Here is a 15034-nt window from a genome sequence, read left to right as displayed (position 1 = left end):
CCATTCTTGTCCGTAATGCTCTCCATAATGTCACCTCAGCAAGTCCTCCTAGCAGCTCCACACTGAGCTTTAAATAGCCTCTGATTACTAACAAACAAGGCTATTCTGCTCTCCTCTCTGAGCTCGATTTCTCCTTGATGGGAAAGGAGGGATATTCTGTTCAGTGTTGGCAAAACCACCATTCACACTTAATATCGGGATCCTTCTTTGTTTATTTTTTGTCCTTTCTTCAAGATTGTCTCCCCTCACCCACCCTACAAACATATCCACACTTAATTTCTCCTGCTTATCTGCCAAATGTTTTGGAAGGCCTCATCCATTGCTGCAATGGAATATGTTTCAGAGACTCCTTGGTTACCAAATCCAATCAGAGTTTGTAGCACCTAATGCCAGACTCGCCAAGTCTTTAATCATCAGGCATTGTTCTTTTCTCCTCTAGCCTTTCTCATCAAACTCTCCACATTAACGTTGTCATCTGCTAGGTTACTAAAAACAAAAAGGCAGGTTTTAGGCAGTAGAACAAACATGACTGAAAAAAGGGGAGCAACCAAACATGCCTTTTAAAGATTTTTTAGCTCTGGTCTCTAAGCTGGGAAAGAAGAACACAGAACTCTGTCTTACACTGAGTCAGGTCATTGATCTATCCAGCTCAGTCATGTTGATAGGAAGCAGCACCCCAAGATTTCAGGCAAGGAGTCCCTCCCAGACCTACCTGGAAATGCTGGTAAGCGAACCTGGGACCTTCTGCATGCAAAGCAGGTGCTCTTCCTCTGAGTTATAACACTTACAAAGAGGAGGGATGATAGAATTGGAAAGTTAGAAAGGAACACAAGGGGTCATCTAGCCCAACCCCCCAAAATGCAGGAATCTTTTGCCCATTGTGTAGCTTGAACCCACGACCTTGAGATTAAGAGTCTCATGCTCTATCCCAGAAAAAGGAAGAGCAATGTGACTTCATAAGAACATAAGTGTATAAGAAGAGCCCTGCTGGATCTGACCATTGGCCCATCTACTCCAGCAGCCTGTTCTCGCACTGGCAGATGGATACAAGAGTGCAATAAGGCGAGACTAACTAGGGGCGCGGGTGGCACTGTGGGTTAAACCACAGAGCCTAGGACTTGTTGATCAGAAGGTTGGCGGTTCGAATCCCCACAATGGGGTGAGCTCTCCTTGCTTGGTCCCTGCTCCTGCCAACCTAGCAGTTCGAAAGCACGTCAAAGTGCAAGTAGATAAATAGATACCACTCCAGTGGGAAGGTAAACAGCATTTCCATGTGCTGCTCTGCTTCTCCAGAAGCAGGTCAGTCATGCTGGCCACATGACCCAGAAGCTCTTCTCCAGAAGCAGGTCAGTCATGCTGGCCACATGACCCAGAAGCTGTACGCCGGCTCCCTCAGCCAATAAAGCAAGATGAGCGCCGCAACCCCAGAGTCGGCCACGACTGGACCTAATGGTCAGAGGTCCCTTTACCTTTACCTAACTAGCGAGGGATGCAGGGATGCGGGTGGCACTGTGGTCTAAACCAATGAATAATAATAATAATAATAATAATAATAATAATAATAATAATAATAATTTTATTTATACCCTGCCCTCCCCGGCCAGAGCCAATAAAATCGCAGTAAAAACAAAACAGGGGGAGAAGAGAAGGGGGAAAACCCATTTAAAATACAGGTTAAAATGCAATTTAAAATGCAGCCTCATTTTAAAATAGCCGATAAATCAAGACCATAAGGGGAGCGAAACATAAGGGTCAGACTGAGTCCAAACCAAAGGCCAGGCAGAACAGCTCTGTCTTGCAGGCCCTGCGGAAAGATGTCAAGTCCCGCAGGGCCCTAGTCTCTTGTGACATAGCGTTCCACCAAGTCGGGGCCAGTACTGAAAAGGCCCTGGCCCTAGTTGAGACCAATCTAACCACCGTGCAACCTGGGACCTCCAAAATGTTGTCATTTGAGGACCTTAAGGTCCTCTGTGGGGCATACCATGAGAGGTGGTCCCATAGGTACGTGGGTCCTAGAACCTCTTGGGCTTGCCGATTAGAAGGTTGGGGGTTCGAATCCCTGCAAAGGGGTGAGCTCCCGTTGCTCGGTCCCTGCTCCTGCCAACCTAGCAGTTTGAAAGCACGCCAAAAAGTGTAAGCAGATAAATAGGTACCACTCTGGCGGGAAGGAAAACAGCATTTCTGTGTGCTGCTCTGGTTTCGGCAGAAGTGGCTTAGTCATGCTGGCCACATGACCTGGAAAAACTGTCTGTGGACAAACACCAGCTCCCTCGGCCTGTAAAGTGAGATAAGCGCTGCAACCCCAGAGTTGTATGCGACTGGACTTAACTGTCAGGGGTCTTTTACCTTTTTTTTTTTAACTAGCAGTTGAGGAAGTTTGGACTGGGTATATTTCAGACCCACCTGCAGTTACTTAAGAACGTCAGAAGAACTTCAGAAGAACATCTTTAGTAGATTCATCTAATCCTCTTTTAAAACCGTCCACGTTGGTAGCCGTCACTGCCTCTTGTTGGAGAGAGTTCCATGGTTTAACATGAGGAATGACTTTCTTCTATCAGTCCTGAGCCTCCCAACTTTTAGCTTCATTTGATCTCCATGAGTTGTTGGTGTTAGTGTTATGAGAGAGGGGAATAAAACTTTTCTCTGCCTTTTCTATACCTTTTCCCACCCTACAATATCCTTTTGTCGGAGAAGTGGCTAGAATTCACTAAAATGTTGAGTATGCCCTGTGAAGGCTACCTACTAATGTAAAGGTTTTAAAAAGGTAAAGGACCCCTGGATGGTTAAGTCCAGTCAAAGGCAACTATGGGGTTGCGGCGCTCATCTCGCTTTCAGGCCGTGGGAGCCGGCGTTTGTCCACAGACAGCTTTCTAGGTCATGTGGCCAGCATGACAAAACTGCTTATGGCACACCGTGACATAAGTCAGAGCGCATGGAAATGTCATTACCTTCCTGCCGCAGTGGTACCTATTTATCTACTTGCACTGGCATGCTTTCGAGCTACTAGGTTGGCAGGAGCTGGGACCGAGCAACGGGAGCTCACCCCATCGTGGGGATTCAAACCACCAACCTTGTGATCAGCAAACCCAAGAAGCTCGTGGTTAAGACCCTACTAATGTACCTTCCTATCTACCAGAAGAACTGCCTACTTCTGCTTGAACCTGCTCACACACTGCAGTCAGCATCTAAGCCCCTGCTCTGTGCTTTGTTTTGGCACAGACTTTTCAGCAATGGAAGCCAGAACCTCCTGAAAGAGGTCCAGTTGGCTTTCTCTCCGCTGAGTTTTAAGATTTACTTATTTAATTAATTCTGCCATGTTTTTAATTATCTCTTTTAACCCTCTGCTGTGGTGGTGATTGTTAAAACTCGCCCAGTTGTTTTATGATCTTCTGTGTGTTGCTGTTTTAATGATTTGAATGGATTTACAGTGTTTGTTTTTAATCTATTTTTATGGTCTCCAAGCTGCCTTGGGTGTCCTTTTGGGGTCCTAATGGCAGGGTAGCTATTGCCTTGCATAAAGGAATGAATGAATAATAAAAAAGAACAATGCTTCTTTACCATTTGCACCAAAATCCCACTGAACCTTCCCCTACAGAAAGCAAATTCATTATTCTTCTCACCTGATCTAGAAGCTACAATCCAAGCTAAGAAAAAATCCCCATCTTGGAAAAATAAGGTGAACTTAACACTTTGAACTAGTTCTGTGCTGAAACCTAGGAAAAATGGAAACAACCTCGTGCTGCCATTGGGCCATTTCACTCAGTATTGTCAACTTGCTCTCCAGGGATTACAAACAGGAGCTGTTCCCCCACTCCCGATATACTGTACATGGAGGTGACAGGGACTGAATCTGAGATCTTCCTCAAGCAAGACAGATGCTATGGCTCCAACCACTGAGCTATGGTTTGACAGGTTATTTTTCTTAACCTGCTCCCCCTATGTCTGGAATTCAGGATTCCTGGAGCAACCAAACGCATCTCTTTGCATGGCAGCTCAAACTTATCAGTCTCAGTCTATCCATTTGTATTATTGGTCCGGGGGAGAGAAGGAAGAGCTCACTTCTTTATGGATGTATTGTAAGGATTAAGAGCATAGGAAGACCCTGCTGGATCAAGTCAAGGGTTCATCTAGTCCATCATCCTGTTTTCACAGAGGCCAACTGGATGTAGGAAACCCACAAGCAGGATTCAAGTACACCACACTCTCCCCTCCTGTTGTTTCCAGCAACAGGTTTTCAGAAGCATTACTGCCTCCATCTGTGGTGGAGCATAGCCATTATGACTAGTAGCCATTGATAGCCCTCTCCTTCATGAACTTGTCCAATCCTCTTTCAAAGCCCTCTAGGTTGATGGTCATCACTGCCTCCCAAAGGAATGAGTTACATAGTTCAACAATGCACTTTGTGAAGAAGTCAAGGGATGTGGGTGGTGCTGTGGTCTAAACCACCAAGCCTCTTGGGCTTGCCGATTGTAAGGTCGACGGTTTGAATCCATGCGACAGGGTGAGCTCCTGCCAACCTAGCAGTTTGAAAGCACACCAGTGCAAGTATATAAATAGGTACCACTGCGGTGGGAAGGTAAACGGCATTTCAGTGTGCTCTGGTTTCCATCACAGTGTTCCATTGCACCAGAAGCAGTTTAGTCATGCTGGCGGAGAAAGAGGAGTGCGGGGGGAGAGCACCGCCCCCGGCAGTGAGATCCCAGTGGGGTGCCGTCGTGGCTGCCCCCCGTCTGCGTTGGGTGCAACGCCCCTGGGATGTACACCATGCCCCTGGGACACACGCCAGCCCCGCCCCGCCTGCTCTCCACACCCCCCCCAGTGCCAGAGCATGAAGCTCCGCTACAGACAAATGCCGGCTCCCTCAGTCTGAAAATGGAGATGAGTACTGTACCCCATAACCGAATTTGAGTGAACTGTCCATGGGTCCTTTAACTTTACCATGTGAAGAAGTACTTTTTTGTCCTGATAAAAAAAGGTAAGATAATATATGTGGGGGGACACAGTGAATGATCTGAAGTGCTCAAATGCAGATGTGTAGTTCCAAATAATAATAATAATAATAATAATAATAATAATAATAATAATAATAAATTATTTGTTATTTATACCCCACCTATCTGGCTGGGCTTCCCCAGCCACTCTGGGTGGCTTTCAACAAAATATTAAAATACAGTAATGCATCAAACATTAAAAGCTTCCCTAAACAGGGTTGTCTAAAAGTCTGGTACTTGTAGATCCCAGAATGACCAGCCAACCTTCTTTGATTCAGCTGAACACTTTGAAGCGTAGTTACAGGTAGGTAGTCATGTTGTTCTGCTGTAGTCAAAACAAAATTAAAAACACCATTCCAGTAGCACCTTAGAGGCCAACTAAGTTTGTTATTGGCGTGAGCTTTCGTGTGCATGCACACTTCTTCAGATACTTTGAAACGTGGACCTGGAATTCACTATGTTGAATGACCTCTCGGAGAAGAAAGAGGAAATGCTGTGGCACAACCAGACTCCTTCATCTGCCCCAGATGCAACAAAACATATCGCTCCTGTATCAGTCACTACAGCCACAGCAGGAGCTGTAACTCTCCAATGTTTGGACTTCACTCCTGAAAGAACACTCTTCCATTGCCTCCAATAGAATGCCAACCGATTCCTGACGTAACTGATTCTCAGAAATCACAGGGACAAAGGATAAGTGGTTAAATTATGCCCGTGTTATTTTAAAACATAACATACAGAAAAGTATTTTCTTAAACACTTTTTTTTTAAAAAAGTGTGTTCCAAGCAAGGCCTTATGTAAACACAATGATTAAGATAAAATAAATTATAGGCTTAACCCTGGAGACAGTCACACTGCTCTTTGATGCAGAGTGCCTCTGCTCCCCCTCCTTTGCTCCTTTCCCCACTCAAAAGCACTTGATGTCCCCACTTGTCACTTTAATTATTGGGGTAATCCAGTGGATAAGGGGGACTTGCTCCACAACTCCCACTGACTAAATGCTCGCTTGAGGAAATGCAGCTGTGAAAAAAATGCCGCAGTTCATCAGAGCCAAAGATAATAATCTCCTTGCTGCCTCCCCTTGCTCTCTTTCAACAACTTTTTCTGCCAGGCTTCTAGAAACGAGACTTACTGTTTCCATTCCTGGAAGCAGAGACTTTGCTGAGGGTTAAAGGTCCAGATAGACACGATGCACGTTCGGGTGGAGGGAGTACTTTTTTTACATAATTTTATTTCATTTTCAACATTTAAGTATTTTCTTCTTCTTATGTATATCTCTGATGGAGAATGATAATTGTGATGTATACTAATATATATATATATATAAATATTAGAAGCAAAAGGAAAAGAAAAAAGACAGGATGCAGGAGAGACCAGAAGCATCTCAACATTTTTAAATTTGTTACTTAATTATTATCAATTGCATTTATACCCAAGCTTTTTCTCCAAATTGTGAAAGGTTGTGGATTTGGCCCCCTCCCCCCTTCATTTAATCCCCACAACAACAACCCTGTGAGGTAGACTAGGCTGAGAGGCAGGAGGCTCCAAATTTGACTGGAGGAATGATGGAGGGAAATGAGCAATTAAATCCCTGCAGGTATTTGTTCGTTGACTATCTTCCAAGGGAGATACTGGGACTCGGGCTCAGACTCGGAGGAGTCTCAGTCCGCACCGGATCCTCTGCCTCAGGTGGCATCTGAACCAAGTCTGGAGCCTGATTCTGAAGAGCCTCAGTCTGCACAGGTTCCCCTGCAACAAGCACCAGCTGAGCCGAGTCAGGGGCCTGAGCCTGCCCTGGCTCCAGATGCAGGGATTACCTCGTTGCCCCCAGCTGGGCCATCACTTACAGCTGCTCCACTACCAGTTGGGTCAGGAGAGGCGGAGGCGGCCCCTGGGTCTAGTAACCTACCAACATCTCCTGAGCTGCAGAGACTGAGGTCTGAGAGAAGGAGAGACCTGAGTACTCGCAGGAGGAGAGTCCTCGCCTTCGGGCAAGACAGGGAGGTGAGTCACTGGGGGATCAGGACCGGCCATTATCCCGTCAGAGGTAAAAGGTTGCCGGACCCCACCCCAGGTTGCAGGAGCAACATTGCTGCTACCTGCCTGTTACCCTGTGCCTGACCTAGCCCGGTTTCCTGCCTTGGCCCTGTTGGACTGACTGTTGGAATCCTTGGATTTGGGACCGGACCTGGACCGTGTTGCTCAGGTTAACCCCTGGGCCCAGCACAGATACCATCTTTCTCAGATGATTTGTTCTGGGTCTCTGCTGCCTCTGCTCTGATGAAAATAGCCTACCATACAAAAGAAAATTTGGGATTAATTACTCTGCTCACTTTTGTCTCTAGCCCCAGCCACCACTGGTGTAAGGTCCTCAGGTAGTTTCACAGAAAGTTTTGCCACTCTCAGGCTGGAAAATGTTCCTCATTCCTAGTCTGTATGATGGAGGGTCTTTGCCTTCTGGTGCTCTCTGCATGTAAAATCCCTTGCATAGTTGGACACATTGCAGAAAATTTGCATCTTTGACACTACTTGCATGTTAAGAAAAGGAAGATTCTCCATGTGCGGTTAGATTTGAAAACACGCAGCATCATTGGCCCTGGGAAATATTTCTTCTTTGCCAAGAGTGGCCAGTAAACCGTTTCTGCTGCACTTTAATCAAGAAGACACAATAGTCTAGCTAGGTGGATGGATAATTAGAAATTCCCTCTGAATTCAAAGCAATCTCTTGGTTTGGTTTAAAACTCTTTCTTCCCACCCCAAGGTGGGAAAATGCCAGCACTTCCAATGAATTCTGAAGGAAGCAAAATGAGTTTCGATAAGTCTGGTGAAATTTCATGAGGAAATTCCTGCCAGGGGTTCATCGTGCACTTTTCCGCTCTGAGGGCAAAGCTAATGGGACTTGGAATTAGAGTTACAGTGAAATGCCGAGGAGTTTTTGAAAGTTTATCCATTCAGGAAACAAAAGGCATAAGGGGGCAGCTACAGAATTGGCTGTAGAGTAGGTAAATACAATTTGCTGGCTCATACACCAAGGCACGCGGGTGGCGCTGTGGGTAAAACCTCAGTGCCTAGGACTTGCCGATCGAAAGCTTGGCGGTTCGAATCCCCGCAGTGGGGTGCGCTCCCGTTGCTCGGTCCCAGCGCCTGCTAACCTAGCAGTTCGAAAGCACCCCCGGGTGCAAGTAGATAAATAGGGACCGCTTTCTAGCGGGAAGATAAACGGTGTTTCCGTGTGCTGCGCTGGCTCGCCAGATGCAGCTTTGTCACGCTGGCCACATGACCCGGAAGTGTCTCTGGACAGCGCTGGCCCCGGCCTCTTAAGTGAGATGGGCGCACAACCCTAGAGTCGGACACGACTGGCCCGTACGGGCAGGGGTACCTTTACCGTTTACATCCAATCTAGCCATCCAATCTAGCATTTAGTTTCCAACAGTGGCTGGTCACAGCATCTGTTGTAGAGAGATATACTGCACCTGAACTTTGAGTTTACATTTAGCTTTCATGATTGGATGCCATTGATAAGCCTAATGGCATTGTATAGGTACCCACCAGTTAAGTTTACAGTGGTGGAATTCCACCCCCTATGAATGCATCAGGCTTCATCCCTGGAAATGTTTAAGAGGGCTTTGAAGACCTCTCTCTTTCCAGTGGCTTGTATCGGGTAATGCACATTGGGGACTTTGTGCATTGAAGTTATTTTGAATGAATGAATGAATGAATGAATGAATGAATTTTATTATTTCAGTCACAGACCAGTTCCAGCCCAAATACAATATCAAGGAAGTCATAAAACACAATAGGGATACATTTGAATTTGCAATTAGGTATAACAGGGACAATACAGATATAGCAACAGTTAAAAAATATATAAATTAAAACTTAGTTTTAAGAAAGAAGTTATTTTGTCTTTGTTTTCTACTTAAGGTTGTTTTCTGTTTAGTTATAGATTATATCCCCCCTTTTTATTATTTCTGGTTTTAGATGTTTAGGACATGATTTTAGATGCATGGAAGCCACATTATGGAGAATCATTTTTATTTCAAATTGATAAATAACAGGTTATCTCCAACTATGTCTAACCCAGAGTAAACCCACTGAAACTAATGGGCCTAAGTTAGTGGTGCCCACTAAATTCAATGGATCTACTCTGAGTATGACTAATTCTGGACACAACCCAGCAACCTCCATAGATTAGTCATTAAGCTTCAATGCCACTTCTAAGAAACTAACTTGAGTTTGAATCCCAAGATTCTGTTATTGTTCCTCATGGTTCTTCTCCTTTCTTCCAGCGCTGCTTCTTTGTGAAAGCCACTAGATTTGCTCGGCCCACATTCCCTTCACCTTCTCGCTGATCTGATCCTTGGCATTTAGGAAACATGCCAAGAGCTGAAAAGCATCCATATTTCACATCCTTATCTTGAATTTTGATTGAATTGACTTTGAACCATGCTGTCAGATGATTGCATTTGGAGCTGTGCGGCAATGCTTTGCATCCGAAACTGAACTTAGCCAACCTCTTAGGGGAAAGAACTTGTCAGTCTTGCTTATTCTGGACATATACTATAATGCCAAAGTGGCCCCAAAGTGCAGTGTGGCAGCTGCAATAGTGGCTGGGAAAGACAGCAATCCATAGAGACAGAAATCCATGAAGACTGTTCCCTTGGGGCTAGTGGGAGATTGCCCCTCCAGCCCACCAGCCTACCTTCATACGAACAACTCAGCCAGGACGTAGAATTGCCAGTGGTATCTTCCTCCTCCATAGTCTTCCTTGCCCTTGTGGAACTCAACAGGGATGTGGATAGGTACGAAAGCAGGAAGTGTTAGCTCACCCTATCCTTGAATCTGGCTCCCCCTACTCAGTGGTGGAGGAAGGGGGCGGAAGGGTGGTCCGCACCGGGTGCCATCTCTGAGGGGGGTGACAAGAAGACAACCTGTGGTAGGCTAGCCCCGCTGCCCCTGGGTGCAGCGGGGCAAGCTGCGGGCATTGAGGTGCCGCAGCCACCTGCAAGCAGAGGATGCAGCGGTGAGCAGAGGACTGCGCCGCTGCCTGTGCAGCGCTCGAGCGGCGCCGTCGGTATTGGCACCACACATGCACCGTACGTAGCAGCACCGCGCATACACCGCTGAGCAGTTTGCCCCACCCCTGTGGGCAGTTTGCCCCGCCCCTCGACACCCCGCACCAGGTGCCAGAGAGCCTTCCTTCACCCCTGCCCCTACTTCTGATGCCCTGCCTTATGCCCAACCAAGCCAAATGAGCACCAGCCATGATTGGGACCAGTCCAGCCCAGCAGCATTTCAGGGAATGACCTTGATCTCAGACAGAGCACACTGTATAATAACAACAACAACAACAACAACAACAACAATAATGGTAATTATTATTTTATTATTTATACCCTGGCTGAGTTTCCCTAGCTGCTAGCTGGATTTGCTGGCTGCTCTGAGTGGCTTACAGCATATATAAAGCATAATAAATCAAGACCTCAAGTTTAAATCCAAGTATCCCAAGTGCAAAAGACCCACAGGTCTTGGAATGGCAATTGCCTGCAACCTCAGTATGAGCTACTAGCAGTTGTGGGAGACCTTATAATAGCTTTGGTAGATCTTTGGGCATTTGCAATAGTATTTTAAACCTGATAATGCCACAAACCCTTTTCCTGGAAGTTTATACCCAGGTATTTAAAAAAATGATACCTGTTCAATAGGTTGATTGTCAATTCTCCATTTGTGTCTCATTCTTTTTTTTTTAGAGAACACCATAACTTTGGATTTGCTATAGTTAATTGTTAATTGTTCGGCATTACAATAAACAGTGAGAGATCTTAGAAGTTTTCTTAGGCCGACACAGGAGAAGGAAATTAGAATTGCATCATCTATAATGACTGGTGGCCGGGGAAAGCCAGATTTGGGGGGGGGGGATAAATAATAAATTATTATTATCTGCATATAAGAGAACCGGGAGGGGTGTACCAGACAATTTAGGGGGGCATTTTCTTTCTCCATGCTTCCTACTGAGGAGTTAATATAGAAGATGAATAAAGTAGGTGCAAGGACGCAGCCTTGTTTAACACCATGGTAGGTTTGGATTTCCTTGGATAAACGGTCCTGTAGGTCACACCTAACCTGGACCCAAGTGTTTTCATATAAACTGCAGATGAGACAGTTGAAGTGGGAATGTCTGTCTATGCTTGAGGCAGTTGTGGGAGACAATGCCTGCACCAGACGGAGCAATGAGTCAAGCCATACACTAGACACATCCTTGAGAGTAAAGTTAGCTTTTTCAAAAAGCAACCTGAAATATTGCCTAGTAAAGTGGAGTGCGGGTGGGGTGGCAGGATAATTCAAAAGGAAGGTCATTTCAGTTTGTTTGCTTGCTTGCTTGCTTGCTTGCTTGCTGTTTAAGTGCAGCACTCTCAGGTGATCAGATGCTCAACAAGCAGGCTTCGTGCGCACCCTGGAAAGTCCAGAGGAAGATGCTATGTTGCAAAAGCCATTTTTTCCCCCAGGAAGTGTGGGAAGCCCAAGAGGCTAAGGAGTACCCAGAGACAGGGCTGGCCCACCCATGAGGCAATGTAAGGGGACTGCCTCAGGTGGCAGGTTCCACAGAGGCAGCAGATCCAGCCTGCAAGGAATGTATCGCCCACTGCTGTCACTGCCTCCTTAGCAGCCCCAACAATGCTGCCTCTACAGTGGTCTCTTGGTGAAGAAGAAGAAGAAGAAGAAGAGTTTGGATTTGATATCCCGCTTTATCACTACCCGAAGGAATCTCAAAGCGGTTAACATTCTCCTTTCCCTTCCTCCCCCACAACAAACACTCTATGAGGTGAGTGGGGCCGAGAGACTTCAAAGAAGTGTGACTAGCCCAAGGTCACCCAGCAGCTGCATGTGGAGGAGCGGAGACACGAACCCGGTTCTCCAGATTACGAGTCTACCACTCTTAACCACTACACCACACTGGCTCACCACACTGAATAGGAGGCTCTGCTGCTTTCCTCTCACCTGCAGGGAGGAAAGGGCAAGAACTACTCTCTGGGGTCTCCTGGGGTCTTCACCCACCTGGCATGATTCAGAGCAGGCCCCTTCCACCACCCCATGATGGCCTTTGGTTCCCGCTTCAACTGTCAAATAAAGTTGATTTGATTCCTACCATGTTCCCAATGTAGATCTTTATCCCCACCCCGTTCCTGATGTAGATCTTCACTCACCCCTTCTGGCCTGATGGGGATAACCCTACTTTGTGGTCCACCTCAGATGTCAGGGTTGAAGTCAGACACAGGTCTGCATGAAAGATGCAGAGCTCCATTGTCCGTGAAATTAACTCTTTATTCATGGAAGTGCCATACAACTCAACAATCCTTCCCAGTAGGTCTTGCACCTATGGAGCAGTTGCCAGGACTGAAGTTCCCTGCCTTCCACCCTTTCTAAGGCTCCTCCTCTCCCAGATGTTTCCCAAGCAGTCTCAAACTGCATCTGTGCACCTCTGGCCTCTGTTCTGCTCTTCTCTTTTCTCTGTGCGTTCTTAGGGACCAGTAGGAAGGGGATCTTGTCATAGCAGGAGAAGGAGATTCCCTGGATTCTTCAACAGCTTCTTGACTCTCCTCCTCTGCTTCAGCATTGGAGTCTGAACTGCTCTCTGCCACCAGCTCTTCTTGCTCACTAAACCCTATTGCTGCTTCAGCATGCAGCCCCTCCTACCACTCTTCTCCCTCTCACTCCTATTCATCCAGCCAGTGCCTGATATCAGATGCCGAAAGATCTTGGACCAGCCTAGCTCAGAGAGCAGCACTGGAGTGGGAGAGAGAGAGAGAGAAAGAGAGAGAGAGAGAGAGAGAGAGAGAGAGAGAGAGAGAGAGAGAGAGAGAGAGAGAGAGAGAGGAAAAAGCATACACACAGTATGGCCACCACATAAGTTTATTAGGGTAACTAACCAGTCCTCTATTCAAAAATAAAAATAAAAATGCAGATCACATTGCACTATGGTTTAGCAGAGAGGTGGGGGACATCAGAACCAGGGACTGTATGTGGCCCTCCAAGTCTCTCTGTCTGGTCCTTGGGAATCTCCCCAGGCCATACCCCATCCCCAACCACATGCCCTACTGACCCTACATTGCAGAAGCTAGCCTACTTGTATAGTAAAATTTTCAATCATTGATGCACAGGGAACTGAGATGGTGCTACAGAAACCTGCTCAAGGGCCAGAAACTACAAGAAGGAATGAGTCATGTTTCAGTGTTCTCTATACAAATGCACAGAGTATGGGAAACAAGCAAGATGAATTCGAGCTTTTAATACAGGATGATTCTATGCTCTGGCCAATTGGGCCTCTGGCCCCCTCTGCTGGCCAGACTGGGTATGTGGCCCCTGGAAGGGTACTCAGAAAGGAATGTGGCCCTCAATCTGAAAAATGTTCATACCTGTCAGAGCTGCCCCTCGGTCCCAGCTCACAGAGGACCAACGCCAGGCTGTGTTTATGTACAAAGGTCTTTATTGAAGTTCAGTTTCCATTTCAAAGCTGCAGCGCGCAGCTCTACGTCCTAAACCCTAGACCGGCGAAGTCCCGTCTGAGTCTCCTCCCCTCTGACACCAGTTTAATATCCTAGCCCTGCTCCACCTTTTCCGCTGCTCTCTCTTTCTCTGGGTCCTTCTGCCCGTTGGTGCATTCCCCTTTCTAGACTCCTCTGACACTGAGTCGCTTAGTTCCTCCCCCTGCCTCCGGCGAGCTTTGGGACCCGGCTCCCAATCCTCATCCTCTGCGGTCCCGCGCTCCTGTACATTTGAACTTGCTTCTTGCGCCAGTCCAGTGACCTTCCTCCTAACCGTTACACTACTCCTGTCACTGCTTCCCTCTTCCGGAATACTGGCCGGATCTGACCTCCCCTCCGTTGTCCGACTCTCCGATGGAGGCGTGGTCAGCCCTGCCTCGTCTTCTCTCCCTGGTGGGGAATCCACTGGCCCTGATACTTGGGACTTTTCCCCCTCACTATGCTCTGGTGGGGAAGCTGGTCCTGATTTCCAACTGCTGCTCTGGGAGTCCCTGCTCCCCCCTTGCTCCTGTGGCGTTCCCCTTGGGAACCCTCTACCCCTGGCCACTGGCGCCCCCTTCTGCGAGTCTTCCGATTCACTGGAGAGACTCATGGAATCCCTTGGACCACTGTCATATTCTCCTACGCTCCCCTCGGATTCTTCCCCTTCGCTCTCCATCTCCTCTCTTCCTTGTGCCTCTCCTCCTGAGCCCCTGACAATACCCCTAGTTGTGCATGGCATGGAAGCATGCCCATAGTTTCACAATGGTGAGAGTTTCATTAACATAAGGGGTTGGCATTAAAGATCATAAGGAGTGAAGTCTGGTATCAGACCAACAGCTCATCTAGTCTAGCATCCTGTTCTCACTATGGTCAACACATAGCTATGGAAATCCAACCAAGCAGAATCTGAGCACAACAGTACTCCATCCTCCTGTGATTCTCAGCGACTGGCATTCAGAGGCATGGCCACTTCCTACTGTGGAGACAGAACATACTCATCACTGCCAGTACCATATGTGTAAGAGTATAGACTTCCGGAGGCGGCGCAAAACGGCAATGGCGGTCCTCTTTACTCAGTGAAGAGGGGCTCCGCGAAAAAGGGTCGTCCGCTACGGCAAAGCGGAGACCCATCAAGATAAACCGCAGGCAGAGTGAGCCTGCGGCCGTGGGACTCGGCGGGTGCCAAAAGCCCCCCCAGAAGCGAGGAAGGGACCTCGTAAGAGGCTCCGGAACGTGAAAGGGGGAGCGGCGCTGTGAGTTCATCGCTCTTTTCGCGGAAGTGAAGCCGCGCTGCTGCTGCCGATGAGCGTCGACCTTTCTTCTTGAAAAACATCGGAATTGGCTGCAATTTACCCGTGAGTAAGGGGTACTAAAGATCGACTTAATTTTATTTAATTCGGCTGAAAACGGGAGGCGAGTAACAGGAAGTCCGTCTCCCGATCCTGCTAATTAGAGCAAAGCAAAGAATCCGATGTGGGCTGAAGCGCTTAAAAAGAGACTCTGAAAATAGCACGAAG

The sequence above is a fragment of the Podarcis melisellensis genome (genome assembly GCF_964234715.1).
Source record: "Podarcis melisellensis genome assembly, chromosome: 7".
NCBI classification, from domain to species: Eukaryota; Metazoa; Chordata; class Lepidosauria; order Squamata; family Lacertidae; genus Podarcis; species Podarcis melisellensis.
The sequence above is the reverse complement of the archived record's forward strand: the minus strand, read 5'-3'. Positions refer to the sequence as shown.